Source organism: Corvus cornix, chromosome Z (assembly GCF_000738735.6).
Source record: "Corvus cornix cornix isolate S_Up_H32 chromosome Z, ASM73873v5, whole genome shotgun sequence".
NCBI lineage: Eukaryota > Metazoa > Chordata > Aves > Passeriformes > Corvidae > Corvus > Corvus cornix.
Genome location: NC_046357.1, coordinates 74,601,054 through 74,617,199, shown reverse-complemented (window position 1 = coordinate 74,617,199; position 16,146 = coordinate 74,601,054). Strand labels below are relative to the sequence as shown.

At 43.5% G+C, this 16,146-nt stretch overlaps 1 long non-coding RNA gene across 1 annotated transcript; it reads left to right on the top strand.

Annotated features, from left to right (window-relative positions):
- The first annotated feature begins 2,019 nt into the window (after positions 1-2,019).
- Positions 2,020-13,298, top strand: LOC109146025. The gene is made up of 4 exons (XR_002047787.1): positions 2,020-2,158; positions 8,061-8,103; positions 10,815-11,021; positions 13,017-13,298. It is a non-coding gene; the product is annotated as an uncharacterized LOC109146025 (long non-coding RNA).
- The last annotated feature ends 2,848 nt before the right edge of the window (positions 13,299-16,146 follow it).

The window sequence follows — 16,146 nt, the reverse complement described above, 5'->3', positions numbered from 1 at the left end:
TAAAGGCAGGGTACATTGCTGAACCTCAAAAACCTGTGTGCAAGAAGCTCTGTCCAACTCTATGGCAAAAAGAAAACACTGTTTTTAGAAGTCTGGTGGAACTCCAGCCAGTGCTCTGAGGTCCTAAATCAAGATCTCTAGATGACTACTGTTGGAGAAATCATGACTTTTGTCCTATTTCTGTCAGAGTTAGTGGTTAGTGATAGCTGGAATCAACTTATAACACTAGCTGATTGGATTTCCAACCCTTTGGGAATTCCAACCACTTGGGATTTTTGACACAAGGAAGATGCTGATGTCCTGCATGGGCCTTCATAGCTCCAGAGTTCAGAAGCTCATTGACGTGTGTGTGCACATGTTTTGAAATGAAGAAGACAGGAGCTTCTGTAGGGACTAAGGTAAAAAGGTGGGATGGAGAAGCACCTTAGGGAAAGGAAGAACAGTAATTAATGGGCTCTGAGGATCAGTTCTGAGGCAATGAAATTTGCTCTTATGTATATTTGCCATGTTTGTATAATCCTTCCCCAAAAGGGACCAAGCTCTGGCTGTTACTTACACCCAAGGAGATGTTTTACAGGAAGAATGATGAAAATCTCACCGTGTCTGAGCAGCAAAATCCCCAGGTATGGCCAGCTGAGATCCATTTCCCTAGACCTGGGGAGCTGTTACAAGAACTTATTTCTCCCCTTGGATGAGGGAGAAAATTCAGGCGGAGGTGTCAGAGGTAGACTTTTTTGGGTGACGGCTGCAGGGCTGTGCTGAGTGAAGGCTACTCTGCCCCACTGCTGGGGCTGTTCTCCTCCCTCCTCCTGACATGTGCAGCTATGAATGCTCCTAATCCCACTCCAGTCAAAATGAGTCTGCCAAAAAATGCCTACCCCAAATTTGCCTGCCCCAAAAGGCATTTCAGGAGTGTAGGAGCTGATTTGCACACGTGGGAGCAGCCTGGGACCTGCCAAGGGGGACAGTGCCGGGACACTGAGGGTGGTCTGGGGTCACAGGGGGGGTCCTGGTGGGAGAGGGGCTGTGCCTGGGAGCTGTGGCTCAGGTCCTTGCCCAAGGGCCACCATCTGCAGCAGGGGACAGGCTGAAGTCAATCACTTCCATTTTAAATGATTTCATTTCTTCAGTGGAAACAAGGTCAGATGGAGGTTTTTGGTGTGGGTTTCACTTGTCTGGCTGGTGAAAAGGAGAAATAGTTGTCATGGATCCTGAAACAGGAGCAGAGGATCTGGAGCAGGCAGAGTCCCCCGAATGAGTGGCTACGTGTGCTAGTTTGCTTCCCTGGCAAAAGCTGGAAACAATCTGTCCTTCTTTGGATGGTCCAAAAACCTACTTAAAAAATCAAACATTGAGGTTGCGTTCTTAGTTCAAATTATTTGCAGTGGATCCATTTTATATTTTCAAAAGGATTTGATGCCTATACACATATATGTGGCTTTACATTAAATATTATATAAAAATAATGAAAAAAACTAGTGAAACCACCTCTGAACTGATCACAGAATTCATTAGTTTAATGAAGGTAACATTTTTCATTAAACTAAGAAGACCAACAGTCAGAAATTGACAACAATATATGAATTTAAATGATTTCCTAAAGCACCGATAAGGAAAGAATAAAATGAAAAACGTGCAAAACTCAATGTAAATGCTTTCACAAAACACAGCTTTTTTTGGAGAGAAGTATTTTCCACCTGAGTTGCCCCCCTGGAAACTTTACTGATTAGTTTAGGAATGTGTCTGTTTGTGTCTCCTGATTTCAGAAACTTGCACCTCCAGCTATTTGCTTTCATTATCACTCTTCTCACTGCCACACTGCAAGTCTGTGTGCTGCTAAACCCACAGCCTTGGCACTGAAACCTTGAGATACAGTAAATCAAAATCCTTTTTACATTGATACATGTTCCGGATGAATCATGTGCAAGATTTTTAGCACTGTCGTACTTTGTGTTAGATGTGGACAAACGCTTAGGCATCCTTTACGCAAGGGCAGGGGGAAAAATTACACGTTTGAGTTTGTGTGATGCCAGCAGGGGCCAAATCTGGGATTTCTGTAGAGAGCTGGCATGCAAAACTGTGACTTCATAAAAAAGGAAGAGGCCGGTTCCTCCAGACCGCGACCCTGTATTTACAGGCTGCCTTTCTACCATCCCAGGTAAATTTGAATTGCACTTAAATAATGAAATGGCGTGGCAAGGCGTTGATTAGGGCACGCGTGGCACAGTGGCGCTGGTATGTCATCCAGACGCATCGGAACGCGCTGCCCACGGCGCCCCGAAATCCTTTGATTCCAGGATCCCCGATGGTTCTGGCTCCGGGAGCCGGACCCAGGCAGCACTAGAGGGCAGGCTAGACCAGAGCTACCCCCCAAGCCGGGACTAAAAGGATTCCGGTGCACAGCTCCGCTCCGAAATACGGCTGGAACCAGAATGAAAGCCTTGCATCTCACCGAAAGCCTTTAAGGGGAATCGAGGCGCTTCACAAGGATAATTTTGCTCTCGTTGGAGGGGCTTTATTTCAGAGCGGCTCTGCAAGGAAGCAGACGCGGGTTGCAGCGGGTCTGCAGCTCCCCTGGGGGGGTTTGCTCTTCCCTCCCCACCCCGGAGGGATGCAGAGAGCCTGTGATCCTCCATCCTCCTCCTTCACCCTCCCTGGACCTGTTCTGAACCACGGTCCTGCCTCTTAGATGGCTTGTAGAACAAGAAAACATCTTTCAATTGTTTAGGGGGGGGTGTGTGTGTGTATGTGTGTGTTTGTTTTTTAGCTATTAATGTCCCAATTCTGCAAGTTTTCCTAACTGCAAAGTTGTGTTTGCTTCTGGCTCACTCATGCACTGGGGCAGAATGAGCAAAAGAGAAGGATTTGGGGTGACCTCACTGGGGCCTTGCAGGGCCTGAAGGAGCTGCAGGAAACCTGGAGAGAGACAATTGCCAAGGGCTGGAGGGACAGGACACAGGGAATGGCTTCCCAGTGCCAGGGGGCAGGGCTGGATGGGAGATTGGGAAGGAATTGTTCCCTGGGAGGGTGGGCAGGCCCTGGCACAGGGTGCCCAGAGCAGCTGTGGCTGCCCCTGGATCCCTGGCAGTGCCCAAGGCCAGGCTGGACATTGGGGCTGGAGCAGCCTGGGACAGTGGGAGGTGTCCCTGCCATGGCAGGGGTGGGATGGGATGGGCTTTAAGGTGCCTTCCAACTCAAACCATTCCATAATCCAGTGATTCTGTGGTTCAGTTTGCTGGGATGCAGAGCTGAGCCCTCCAACCCCTGCCCTGCAGGGAATCACTCCCAGTCTCGCAGAACTCAAACTGCCGTGACCCGTCCTGGTGTCGCTCCTGATTTTGGACTGTGATTTCTTTCTTCCTCACACAGTCAGTGACTCCGAGCTGAGCAGGGGGAAACAGCCTGGCCTGGTGGCATGGAGCCACTGACTGAGGCAAAATACTGCTGTGGATAAATTACCCCTGGAGCAGTTCACAGAGGAGCCACAGAGCTGGGAGGGAAGTGGATGTATGAGTTTTTCTGTTCTCTCTCTTGCATTTCATTTTCACCCCTTATCACTTTCTGTTCAGATTAACCACCCACCCCAAATTGTCAAGGAAACTGTAGGCCTGGTGATATGCTTTAAGTGTACTTTTAAAAAATATATCCTAACTGTGAAGGAGATGTCTTTTTATCTGTTCCTCAGTCACGATGCATTATTTCTTTATAGTGTGTTTCACTCTGTCCAGCTTGAAAGTGCCTTTAATTTAAGAGCTTATTCCAGCATTTTTGAGGCCAACTCTGTCCCTGGTATTACATAAATTGTTGAAACTCTCTGATTCTTGGTCAGAGTAAAAGTGATCTGCATTAAGATCACAGGTTCAAGGTATATTTCCTGGTTTCTTATGATGAATTCTTCCCAGAATTTCCCACTGCTGCTCAGCCTATCTTGGCTATCAGCTCCCCTTTTACTTTCTAAAACCAAACTGGAATAGTTGGCCTGGATAGCTAACAAAATCAACAAATTTTCATAAGGCTACCAGGGACACATAATTTGAAGAGTACATTGCTTGGCATTGTCTTTTCTGACACAGCAGTGGTGGACACAATGAGATGAATTATCAGTGTCTGCTCTTACTTTAGTTCTTGAGACTTTGCGGGTAGAACAAATCCTGAGTTCCCAGGATAAACAGGAATTTAGCTGAGCACCAGCCAAATAAAACCTCCCTTAACACCTTAGGATTGTGCCCTGACTGAACAAACATCCTGGAGCGAGTTTTCTGAAGCTTTCTGCCTTTTCTTGACCTCATGTCATGGGAACTGGAGGAGGTTTGATATTGATTTTTGGGGGAATGGGTTTGTTCTGGTGCTGACTTCTCAGTGCACCATAGCAAGGGTTTCTACCGTGACATCCTGAGCTGGTGGCTAACCTGAGCTGAGGTGTGCCTTCAGAGGAGTGGTTAGAGATCAGGGAAGAAGCTTTTCTTGCTAAGGAGAGATCAAAAGCGTCAAAAAGTTCCACTTTTCCTTGTAAAATTTGCCTACTCCCAGCAGTTTCCTGCTGTGTGTGCTCCACGAGGTGTTGGGGATGGAAGTGAGAGTGCAACAGCAGATGAAAAATGGGGAGTACACACTGAAAACCATTGGAGATGGTGGATGGATCCCCATGGCTTTTGAGGGACTGAAGTGTCCAGGGAAGGGAACGGAGCTGGGAAGGGGCTGGAGCCCCAGGAGCGGCTGAGGGAGCTGGGAAAGGGGCTCAGCCTGGAGCAAAGGAGGCTCAGGGGGGACCTTGTGGCTCTGCACAAGTCCCTGACAGGAGGGGGCAGCCGGGGGGGTCAGGCTCTGCTGCCAGGGAACAGGGACAGGAGGAGAGGGAACGGCCTCAAGCTGGGCCAGGGCAGGCTCAGGGTGGACAGCAGGAAGGGCTGAAGGGGCTGTCAAGCATTGAAATGGGAAGTGATGGAATCACTGTCCCTGGAAGTGTCCAAGAAGGGTGTGGATGTGGCACGTGGGGACATGGGTCAGTGGTGGGGGAATGGTTGGGCCAGATGATCTCAGAGGGCTTTTCCAACCTAAAATAACTCTGCGATTGTGTGAACCCGGCCTCAAGGGCCAAGAGCAGGACCCTCACTCACTTGGCCCCTGCCAGACTCCCGGCTGAGGATGAATTAAAGAAGAGAACATGATCAGAGTGCCTTTATTTCCCGCCTTGCACAGCTCCATGGAGTGCCAGAGAGGTTTTTTGGAAGCCAGCTGCCTCCTGGCTCTGAAGGAATTCATACCATATTGTCTTGAAATCCTGCATGAACACAGCTAATCTGTGAGATTTCACAGAGTAGATGGTGGTGCTTCCTTCTGTTACTGTCCAGGCCTTCTGAAATTCCTCTGCAGAGCCCCACACTCCAATTTAAAGGCATTATTCCCTGCAAAGAACAAGTTTCAGCAAAACATTTCAGCATGAACTTTACATCTTTTATGAGGTTTCACATCATCTTTGGGTTGCTGAATTGCAACTTAGATTATTTTTACTGTAGCATTCATTCCATGGATCATTAGAGAATTTATGGCCTCCGTGCTATACTAAACAAGCCTCTTACTAGAAATTATATATTATTTTTTATTTATTTATTTATTTTTATTTATTTATTATTTATTATTTATATATTATTTATTATATAGTATTTATATATCATAAACTAGATCAGTAATGTATATTGTATAATACATTATGTGTCATGCAAATTCACAACAAATAATGCATAATATATTATCTACAATATAAAATATATAGTACATAGTAGTATTGCATAGTGTGTAATATGCAGTAGCATATCTAGGACTCCAATTATTTCAATGTAATATATAAATTTTTATATTATATCTTGCATTTTACATGCTATGTGTTACATATTAATTAGTAATATACAACTACTATTAAAGCATAATACTATGTATTTATATACTGTATGCAATATTGATAGCTATTATATTTCTATATTAATTATTATTTATTTACATGTCATTTGCAATGTATCATTTTATATAGAGTAGTGCATAACATTTAGCATAAAATACATAGTTTATACCATCGTATATAATTTATATACTCTCTCTATATAATATTAGCAGTGCAGTATAAATCATGTTACCTGCTTTTTACACCTGCATTTGACATTTTTAACTTGTCTTTTAGTATTTGTTCCTTCAGGTTAGTTTTCCAAATATCGTCTGGTTGAGTGCATGAGAAGCTTTGATTAAATCCCAGCTTTTGCACATTTAGAGCTTTGGTCCAATATTCTTCCTCTTGCAGGAAGGAGGTGCAAGAGCAATGAGGGAATAAAAGTGTGAATGAGGTTGTGGTGAATGACTCTGGTGGGCTTTAGTCACTGTACAGTTATTCAGTTTCCTGTGGTTTCCTTGGTTGCTTTTTGTTTGTTTGTTTGTTTGTTTGTGGGCTTTTTTGCTTGGTTGATCTGAATGAAAACTTCTTCAGAATGGAGGAACAGCTCGAATCCATGAAATTAAAAATAATGTGCACAAGTTATGTGGGAATTACATTCACAGCAACCTGTTTTCCTATTGAGAGCCTGATTTCTCTATTAATGAAGTCAAGATTATGTGTTTGAAGTAAAAACTCGTCTTGAAGTCATTCTAGAGGCCTTTCAATCCCATCCCTTAAAACCTGTATTTATGTAAATCCACATTACACAGCCCATTCCTACTCTGCATGCTCTGTTCTTGTACATGTCTGTACAGCAAAAGCAGGTAATGCTCCTGCTATTTAATTGTAAGTTTGATCCTCGTTCTCAGAAACGAGCCTGAACTATGTAACTGGACGATTTGTTGCACGTTGGGTAAATGGAATATAATCCTGTATAAATATTTTAAAAGTTCTCCGTATTTATAGGGACAATTCCCTGGGGGGAGCACAGTCTCTCAGGGCGGGAGTTAATTCAAAGCCAGAGCAGCTGACTTTTCTGTCCCCCCACACTGCTGAAATGTTGATTGATTCAGGAGCTGCTCGGGAAAGTGACGGCGTTGACGTTAAAAAAATATAAAATTACTCGCCCTCGGTAAAATACACAGAGAAGGGAACCCCACAGTAAGGTCTAATCCTGGCTGAGATGTCACACAGGAGATGATTGCTGAGGAGGGAAGTGTGCCTGAAGGTTTTTGGGCAGATTTGTGCTGTTTATCCTCGCTCTGAGCGTGCTGGAGCTCGTCAGGCAGGAGGGACGCACGCGAGACCTCCTGCTCAAGGTGGAGCCTGTTTGTGAGGTGAAGTCACCATCCCGTGGAACTTCCAGGGGATGCTCTGCACTTTGGGAGGGCCACGCTCTGAAAAACAGCTGAAAACCACCAGGAGAGTGATTTAACCAACAAGAACTGCAATTGAGTTGAGCCTTTTCTACCCACGACTTGGTCAATATCAACACAATTTGCACGCTTTCTATTTAACACCACAGCAGTGCCCCAGACCTCTCCGTGGTGACATCATAGAGGAGCGGAAATGCAAATATCTTGGGGAAAATTCAGATTTAATCTTCCCAAGCCACACTTTCACTGTCAAGAAGAAGTTAGTGTTAACAAAAAAACACCTTACTGTGCTGAAGACCCCTGGCTGCACTCTATAATAAAAGATGTTCTTTCATAAAAACAATACCATTTTTTTTTTTAAATAAAATGTTAAGCTTTATTTATAATGACCTACTACAACGAAACATTAATAATTTTTTGCCATAATTTTAAGCCAAAAATATGTGTGGAAATTTAAAAGGATTAGAATGATGTGCCACTTTTAATATTGAATCACATTTTACAATTTAGGTTTTGGAGGAAATGCAAAAACACTTAAAAAAATATTATTTTGCAGCAGAAGGACAGCAAATACCTTTCATTTTTTCCATGAGAAAAAGGCAAATGCAAACCTTGCCTTCCACAGGTGCTGCTGTGGGCAGTACTATTCGTAAGGCTTGGCTCTTTCGTGTGTTGTTGTCCCTGGGCAGGAAAATGAACAATAATCATCTTTACCTCATGCAAACTGTAGCATCTTTTAATTCTCTTACTTATTTTTGCAGTGTTTTAGGATTCTGCCTGGAAGTACCTCTGCTTCTCAAAAAGGTATATAAAGAACATCAGAAGAAATCCCGCCTACATTTTTAACATTTCACTGGTTTTGTAGTGATTCTGTTTTTAAATTTTAAGCATTTAAGTCTTGAACACAGGACTGGGAGGCTCTCCTGGTAAAATGGGTGAGTCTTTGTTGATTTCCTGACTGCAGGGCTTACCCAAGGTGGGATCACCACTGTGTGCTTGGAACTGTGGAAACGCTTTTTGACCTGTTAAATCCAGTGCCAGAAATCCCTTTTGCTTCCATGGCACCAAGGTGGTCCTTGTCTGGGAACTAGAGACCTCACCACCCTTTTTGGTGGGCCAGGAAACCTCTGCAGTGACCCTTGCATGGTGTAAAGGCTCCTATCAAGGACTCAAAATAAAACAAAACCCAAGGATGGGGCCCATGCAACAGTCCAAGTCCCTTTGTCTCTTCTCTAGCACTCCTTGCAGACCCCTCCATTTCTAATTGGAGTCTGTGAAATGAAAAATTCATTATTATTATTATTATTAATTATTATCTCTCCATGGTGTTTCTGGGCAGAGGCAAAGGCTGTTGAATGTCACTGCTGGTATCACACATTTAGACATATCGACACTGACTTTACTGAATGTTGAGTAACTCCTCTCCCTGCAGTTTATTTTTCGTTTGGTTGTGGGGTTTGGGTTTCTATTTTATTTAAATTATATAAAATATAAATTTTATTTATTTATTTATTTATTTATTTATTTATTTTTAATAGTCTCAGACTAGAACTCCCTGCATCTTTTATCTCCTCTTTTGGAAATACCTTCACAGTAGGAGACTCCCAAGCTCAGTGCCTGCAGTGTTCTCAGCATGTTAAGGTTTTCAACATGTCTTATATTTTAATCCTGGATAATTCTGCTGAGTGAGAAGAGTCACAGGTGGGCATGTGCTGTCTTTTGTATGCTGGAGATCCAGGGCTTCCAGAAGTGGAGGGGAAAAAATTCAGAGTGAAAGAAACAGAATATTTATCTATTTTCCTTGCAAAGTGCCCCTTGCTTCTCCTGATATATTTCAGAGGAAGCAGAATGACTCTACTGCATCTATGGGTTTGGTGTGGCAGTTTCCATCTGAATGAACTTTTCTAGGTAGGAGATACAAATAAATCATGCTGTTAACCCAGCCTGTCCCTCTCTTCTTCTGGCAAGAAGTCTTTTGTTGACTGAGATAAATTTACATCTGCAGCAGGTTTGTGTGGAGAGTTAACAGCTGCAGTCAGAAAAAAAGGGGCAAAGAGCTTGGATATGTAAGTTAACTGGCTACCTCAGCTATTTTATTGGCTCTGCCCTGCAAATGTTGTCTCAGCTATAACCTGAGGGCATCACACCCACCAGTTAAAGCACCCCCACTGTATTCCATCTGTCCATGTACATGGTGTTCCTTGGGAATTTCTTTGAGAGGCAGTGAAGAACTGGTCAACTCCACATTTCAAGGAGTTTGATCCATGTTCTCCTGCAGAATACAAACATTTGATCCATTTGCAGGGTTCCAAAAGCAATCCAGTTGATCTTTTCACTCCTCTTTTTCAGACAATTTGTGCTGTATCCCATTTGTGGTATTGTGAAGTTTTAGAAGAATGGGTTATTGAAACTCTTGAAACTGTTTTTTAATCACATCTTATTCTGTCAGCAGATTGCCTATTTCAGTAGGCTTCTGCACATTTCAGTTCCATCATTGTTCCCAGAGCTCAAGTGGAAAAAAGCCAGGGATGGCTGCAAAACATAAAAGGAAAATATGAACAAAATAATCATCCTAAGCCAAGTATTGGTGGGAAATGCTATGCATAATGGGGTAAGCCCACGTTCCTACAATAAAACCATCACATGATAGAGGATAAAGAAGAGTCGCAAATAATGGTGGGAAAGCCTTCTGTAAAGAACTTCAAGAACAAATGTAATTACCAAAGGCGTTGTTAATTGTGGGGAAAGGCACTTTGACCAGCCTTCCCCATGGTCTAGAATGTTTACCAATGGTGCACTCGCAACTCGCCAAGCCAGTGGAAACCAAGGGCTGTAAAAATGTCAGCAGAGGGAGGGAGGAGCCTCTGTGGGTGCCTCCAAGGGCATTTTGGCAGTGCTGAACAATCCTGTTAATTCACCCAAGCCTGATTCATCTTGTGCCTGGAGCAGTATGTGATGTGGCCTTGCCAGTCTGCACTGCCAACCCTTACCATTTATATAAAATATACCTACAATGTACCTGTTTTGTGCCTAAAGCGGCCCCTCTACAGTGCCACGGCTCCAGCTGGTGTTCCCTCCCTGTTCCCAGCAGCATAATCCATGTGGTTTAGTGGAAGGTGGCAGGAGTTGGAACGAGAGGAGCTTTAGGGTCCCTTCCAACCCAACCCAACCCAACCCAATCCAACCCAACCCAATCCAAACCACTTCTATTCTATTCTATTCTATTCTATTCTATTCTATTCTATTCTATTCTATTCTATTCTATTCTATTCTATTTCCATTCCATTCCATCCCATTCCATCCCCTGCCTGACAAAATCCCAGCAGTATTTGCATCTGGTTTGCAAATCCCTGCCCCATTCCATCGCATTAAGACCTGTGCTGAGATGGTCAGGGCTAAGTTAGTTGTTACTAGCTAGAAACTATGTTTTTATTTATGTGATAGTGTCACAAGGATATATGATTATCTTTGCAAGTCTAAAGATAAATCACAATATTTCTTATTTTTATTTTTAGCTGTAACAGCCTGAAATATTCCCTGCCGTCCATTAGCGGAAAAGGAAGTGAAGTCACAAAAGATTGTAAGCCAGATGAAATGGAATCTTGGGAAGATTTTTTTGAAGAAACAGACACTAACTGGGCAGAAAAGTACTGTTCCTGCTCCCAGTGACTAGAAATTTGGAAGATTTATCATGTGTAGGACTCCAGCTTCTTTCAAGAATGGTATGTAATCCTGATTTAAATATATAAATTCTGTGTAATATTTGAAAGGAAAAGGTCAGCATTTTCATGGGTGGATTGTACCATAGAGCCTGGGGCCTGTTTCTGTGCTAAACTTCATATCCTTTCACAGCCCTGTCATAGGACTGACTGTACAGAAAGCTCATTGTTTGCAAGCTGCAGAGGGAAGCCCACTCCTTTGTGAAACAAAACAGCTTTTAACTCTGTGGCACATCCTTCAGCAGAAGCATGTCCACAGAATGGCAATTTATCACTGAAAAAATGGCAAGTGGACCTGGGGACTTGACAGCAGTGTCCTCTGGAAAGACCCGGTTTCAGAATGCACTGCTTCCTTGGCCAAAAGAAAGTTGAAAAAGCCCCTTGAGGCTCCTTGTGAGGGACCCTGCCCGCTGCAGTGAGCTTCCAGACAGCTGCCAGTATTTATCTCGCTGAGCCCTTCATTTCATCTTTCTGTGCAATCAGACGAAGAGGGAGAGAAAGACACACACATAACTTTACGAGCACTGAGCCCACACCAGGGACATTTGATATTTTGGCAGCGAGCTTTCCATTTTCCAGCTGTGCCAAATCAAGAAACATGCTAGGAAAAGAAACTAGTGCATAATTAAGTCTTCCTTTTTTTTTTTTTTTTTTCCTTGGAGACTTCTCAGTTGACTTTTATTATTCTCCTTCTCTCTCTTTTTGTCTCCCGTCTTGAGAATTTACTTAGTTTTAAACTTTTTTCAAGGGAGCTTTCTCACCAAACAGGTTTGTTTAAGTTCTCACCATTCTCCTGATTACTAACAAAACAACTCAGCTTTCAAATATCAAGCCAGAAGAAGAGTTATACTGTGGGGAAAGGGAAATGGGGATGCAGTGCTAATTTTTATTTTATTACTATTGATGTTACATTGTCAGTTCTGTTAAATGACTCCTGCTGTTGGTGACATTTCAGTCATGGGTCCTCCCCTTCTGCTTCCTGCTCCTGGTTGTGGCCTGTGTCCTTTTCTCTGTCCCTTAGGTGAGATTATCCTCCTGTCATCTTAACACTCATCTTCTTCATAATGTGATGGGTTTGGCTCCTTGGACAGATAGGAGGAGTTGCTGTAGGGAAAGACAAAGAAGATGTTAATAACGAAAGTTCTTGGGCTGTGCCCTGCCTTGATTGTGTTATCTTTTCTTGCAAACAATGCTGAATCCAGATCAAGGGGAATTCTGAAACATAACTATTAGTAAAGGAACTTCTGGGCCATGATTGCAAACCTCTCAGTTGAAGGTCCAATACAATTGTGATCCTTAAGACCCCAGAGCAGAATACATACACACCTACATTATTTTCCTTTCCTGTCTGCCATCCTGGGGAATTGTTACGTTACTTCTCATTTAAAGGAAAATCACCAATTTTCACTACCTGAGTGTGACTTCTCATTGAAAAGATCCTTATTGGTAAAACCTAGGACAGTGGGAACCAGGTTGTGGTGCTGGGAGCTCACTCCAGCTGTTTGTGGGGTTGTGCTGGTTTTGGCTGGGTAGAGCTCATTTCCCAGTGTCTGCTGCGGGGCGGTGTTTGGGGCTGTGTTTGGGGTTTGTGTTTGGGGCTGTGCTGAACACGGGGCTGACAAAGCGGAGCTGTTTTGTCATCGCTGAGCTCACCCAGAGCCAAGGCCTTTCCTGCCCCTTGTGTGGCCACGCTGGGGAGGCTGGAGGGGGCACAGCCAGGACAGGTGACCAGAACGGGCCGAAGGGATGCTCCAGACCGTTTGGCATCGTGCTCAGTGCGGGAAGGGGAGGCAGCAGGGGGGAAGGGGGATGCTGGGAGCGATGGTGTTTGTCTTCCCGAGTGGCTGCTGCAGGTGACGGCCCTGCTCTCCTGGAGGAGCTGAACGGGAAGCAGGGAACGACTTCCTTGTCTTGCTTTGCCTGTGTGCATGGCTCTTGCTTTCCCTATGGAACTGTCTTCATCTCAGCCCACGAGTTCTCTATGTTTTACCCACGCAGCTCTGAAGAGGAGACATCCAGCTGCTGGCATGGAGATGGAGTGAAATAAAAAAAGGATTGTTGTGATTCAGCTCTTTGCACTCCTCCCAGAACAGCACCAAGGAGTCTCTAGATCAATTAATGTGAATGGTGTTAATTAATCACCAGGTTTGGTCTTACTTTAAGTATGTGTTTTGGAATCTCTGGTCCTTCTACTCATGGGAATAGAGCCGTGTAATTGTACAAGTGCCAAAAGTTGCTTTTCACAGATCAGACTTGCAGGGAAATGGAGTTGATACTTTAGCTAAGAAATTGGATGGTTTTTAAAATTTTGAAATGTATTAAACAATTTTTTAAAAATTAATAAAGCATATTGTCCTTTAAAAAGAAAACCTTTGGATTTGCTTTCTTTTCGCCTTTTTTTTTTTTCTAATTAAGTAAGTTCAGGAGATGAAAAGATCTTTTGAGCTAAATGAAAGAGGTATCTTGTCTCAAAATGTGAAATCTTCAGAGTGATTTTTGAAAAACAAAAAAATGCCTAAAAACCTGTCTTTTCAGCCCAGGCATATTTCCTTCCTCTTTTAAAAAAAGCTGTTCATCGAAAGACAAGCACTGTTTTTCCCCAGGTGTAATTAGGACCTCCTGTGCTGTCATCCACACTAAAAGCTGTCTTTGTCTTATGTCTCCCTGAACACAAAGCCAAGACATTAAAAAGAGGACCTATGCAAAACAATTCCTTTGTTGGGCTAAACTTTATAATGCTCAGAAAAAAAGTGCAAGGGAAATATTTTGCATTGTATCCTGAAAGTTGTCAAGGAAAACACTGAAGTTTCCCTACTTTGCAAAATTTGTCTGTAAATGTTCAGTCAGTTGCTCTGTTACTGCCTTCTGACTCCTGCCCTCATACTCAGATAAGATTTTTCTTGGGATTCCAGGAAGAAAGGACTGCCAAGCACTCGAATTTGATTTTTACAACCACATTTAAACTGAGGCTGAGTTTTGCAGAGGTGCCTAGGGGATCCAGATGCTTCTTTTCAAGAAAAACGAGCATTCACTTGGAATTACCAGATAAAATGCTTTCACTCCATTCAAAAATAACATCTTTTTACATTTTCACAATATCAGGGAAATGTCTGGTGCTGGCAATTTTGTTTTCTTCATTTGTTTTACATGTTTTGTACGAGGAAGAGGAATCTGGATCTCGCACCACAGACTGGAGAGGCAGCTCAAGTTGAGTCAGACAATGAACAACGGGGAGGAGGAATGCATCCACAAAACCAGTCAGGAGAGGCATTTCTGCCCACCAGAGGAGAATTCCTCTCGGCCAGCTGTGATATCATTTAACAATGACAGCTCTCTGGTTTGGGAGTGCAGCATGTGTTTCCAATGCCTGATTTGCAACCGCTTCACCAGATCATGACTTAAAGTCACATCCTGCTCTTCCTGGGTCTGCTCCTGGTGCTTTCTGTGACAACTGCCACCACGGAGGTGAATGGCCTTGTATCCTCCCAGAGAGAATTCCCAAAACCTTGGACACATCCCTAGCTAGCAAGAGTTGGGGATAAACTTTCTCCATGGGTGGCCTGGGCCAGCCACGTCTGCCTTTGAAGTGGAGCACACTGGCCACAGTTGGTGACAAGGTATCAGATGAGACAGCAGCTCCCTGTCCCCCTGAGGTTTTGCCCTGGAAGCATCACAAATACCTTGCTAACAGCGTTCTGCAGGGACTGCTTTGGGAAGGGAAGGGACTGGAGACGTTCCCATGAACTTTGTTACCCCTTCCTCTGCCCACCCCCCTGAAACCTCAGCCTCAGAGCAGCTAGCATGTGTCTGATGAAAAGCCACTAATGTATGTGCTCATCTTGCACTGAGCTGGATATTTACATGGCTCAAGGAATGCTTGGTGTTTCTCAGGGCCAAGAAAAATAAAGTCACCAGCCACCCCCCATAATGAAAAATGAGGTGCTGCTCCCAGCCATCTGCAGCAAGCTTTGCTTGATTGTTTGTTTGTTTTATTTATTTTTTTTTAATAACCTTCTAAGGCTTGGTTCAGATTATTTTGCTTCCAAAGCCTTTGCCCCTAAAGAAACAAATAACCCTTTTTTTTTTCTTTTCTTTTCCAAAGAAATATATGTATGGAGGGAAATCTCTGCCTGTTTTTTGAAGAGCATAGCACACAAGAAAGCAGGTTAGCCTGGGACAGCTGGAACTACAGGCTGGCAGCAGGAGGTGCAAAGAGGACAATTGTCTTTGTCAAAAATAAATGCAAGCTGGAAGAAATTCTATCCTTGTATTGAAAACAGCATCATCCAAGGAGCTTGCAGCATTAATTAAACCACCTATCCCTAAAATACAATTTTTGCCTTTCCTTTTGGGTCCCAGGCAAGAAATAGCAGCACATGTCTGGTTCTTGCCCTGAGCATGAGCAGGGGAGGATGTGTTTGAACAAAGGATTGCCATTAATGGAAGCCTTGGACAAGGGTGAGGGGGAAGGAAGAGAAAATCCTAATCTGCTGTATCATCCCACAATATTAGTCAGCAGAAACCACACTTAGCTGGGAGCTCAGCCTGCAGGAGGGGAAGCCCACCTGCCAAATATGCAGTGATCTGCAAGCACCACGATGAGCCACTGCTGGCTGTTCTCACAGGGAGGGAGGTTTTTCTGGGTGAGATAAGGCCTTGTCTCTTCTAGGAGAGCAACTCCTGTCTAGTATTGGCAGGATCAGATGATCCATGAATAGGTCCAAAAATCCTTCTTTCAAACAACAGTGAAAAAAAAATTACTGATCTGAGAGGTTCTGATTTTCTGTTTTAAATTCAGGATGTATAGTATCTTGTGGCAGGACGAAACCTGCTGAGGTGACTAGTTCTGTCAGCCCCAAAGAGAGCATTACAAGGGAAAGGCCCTCAAGAAATTAAAGCTTTGAAACCATTTACATTTAGAAAAGTGGCGTGTTTTACTGCAGGTTTAATCCACATCTGCGTGTGAAGTCTGCAAAAGGCATTGCAAAGTTTATATTGCCTTTATCAAGGGTCTGCTCAATAATATTTAGCCACTTTTCTCCTTGTTATCACAAAGTGGAAATTATGGAAGTAAAGGAAAATTAGCGGTACCGAGTTTCTGAATGTCTGATTAATAGTACATGAAATT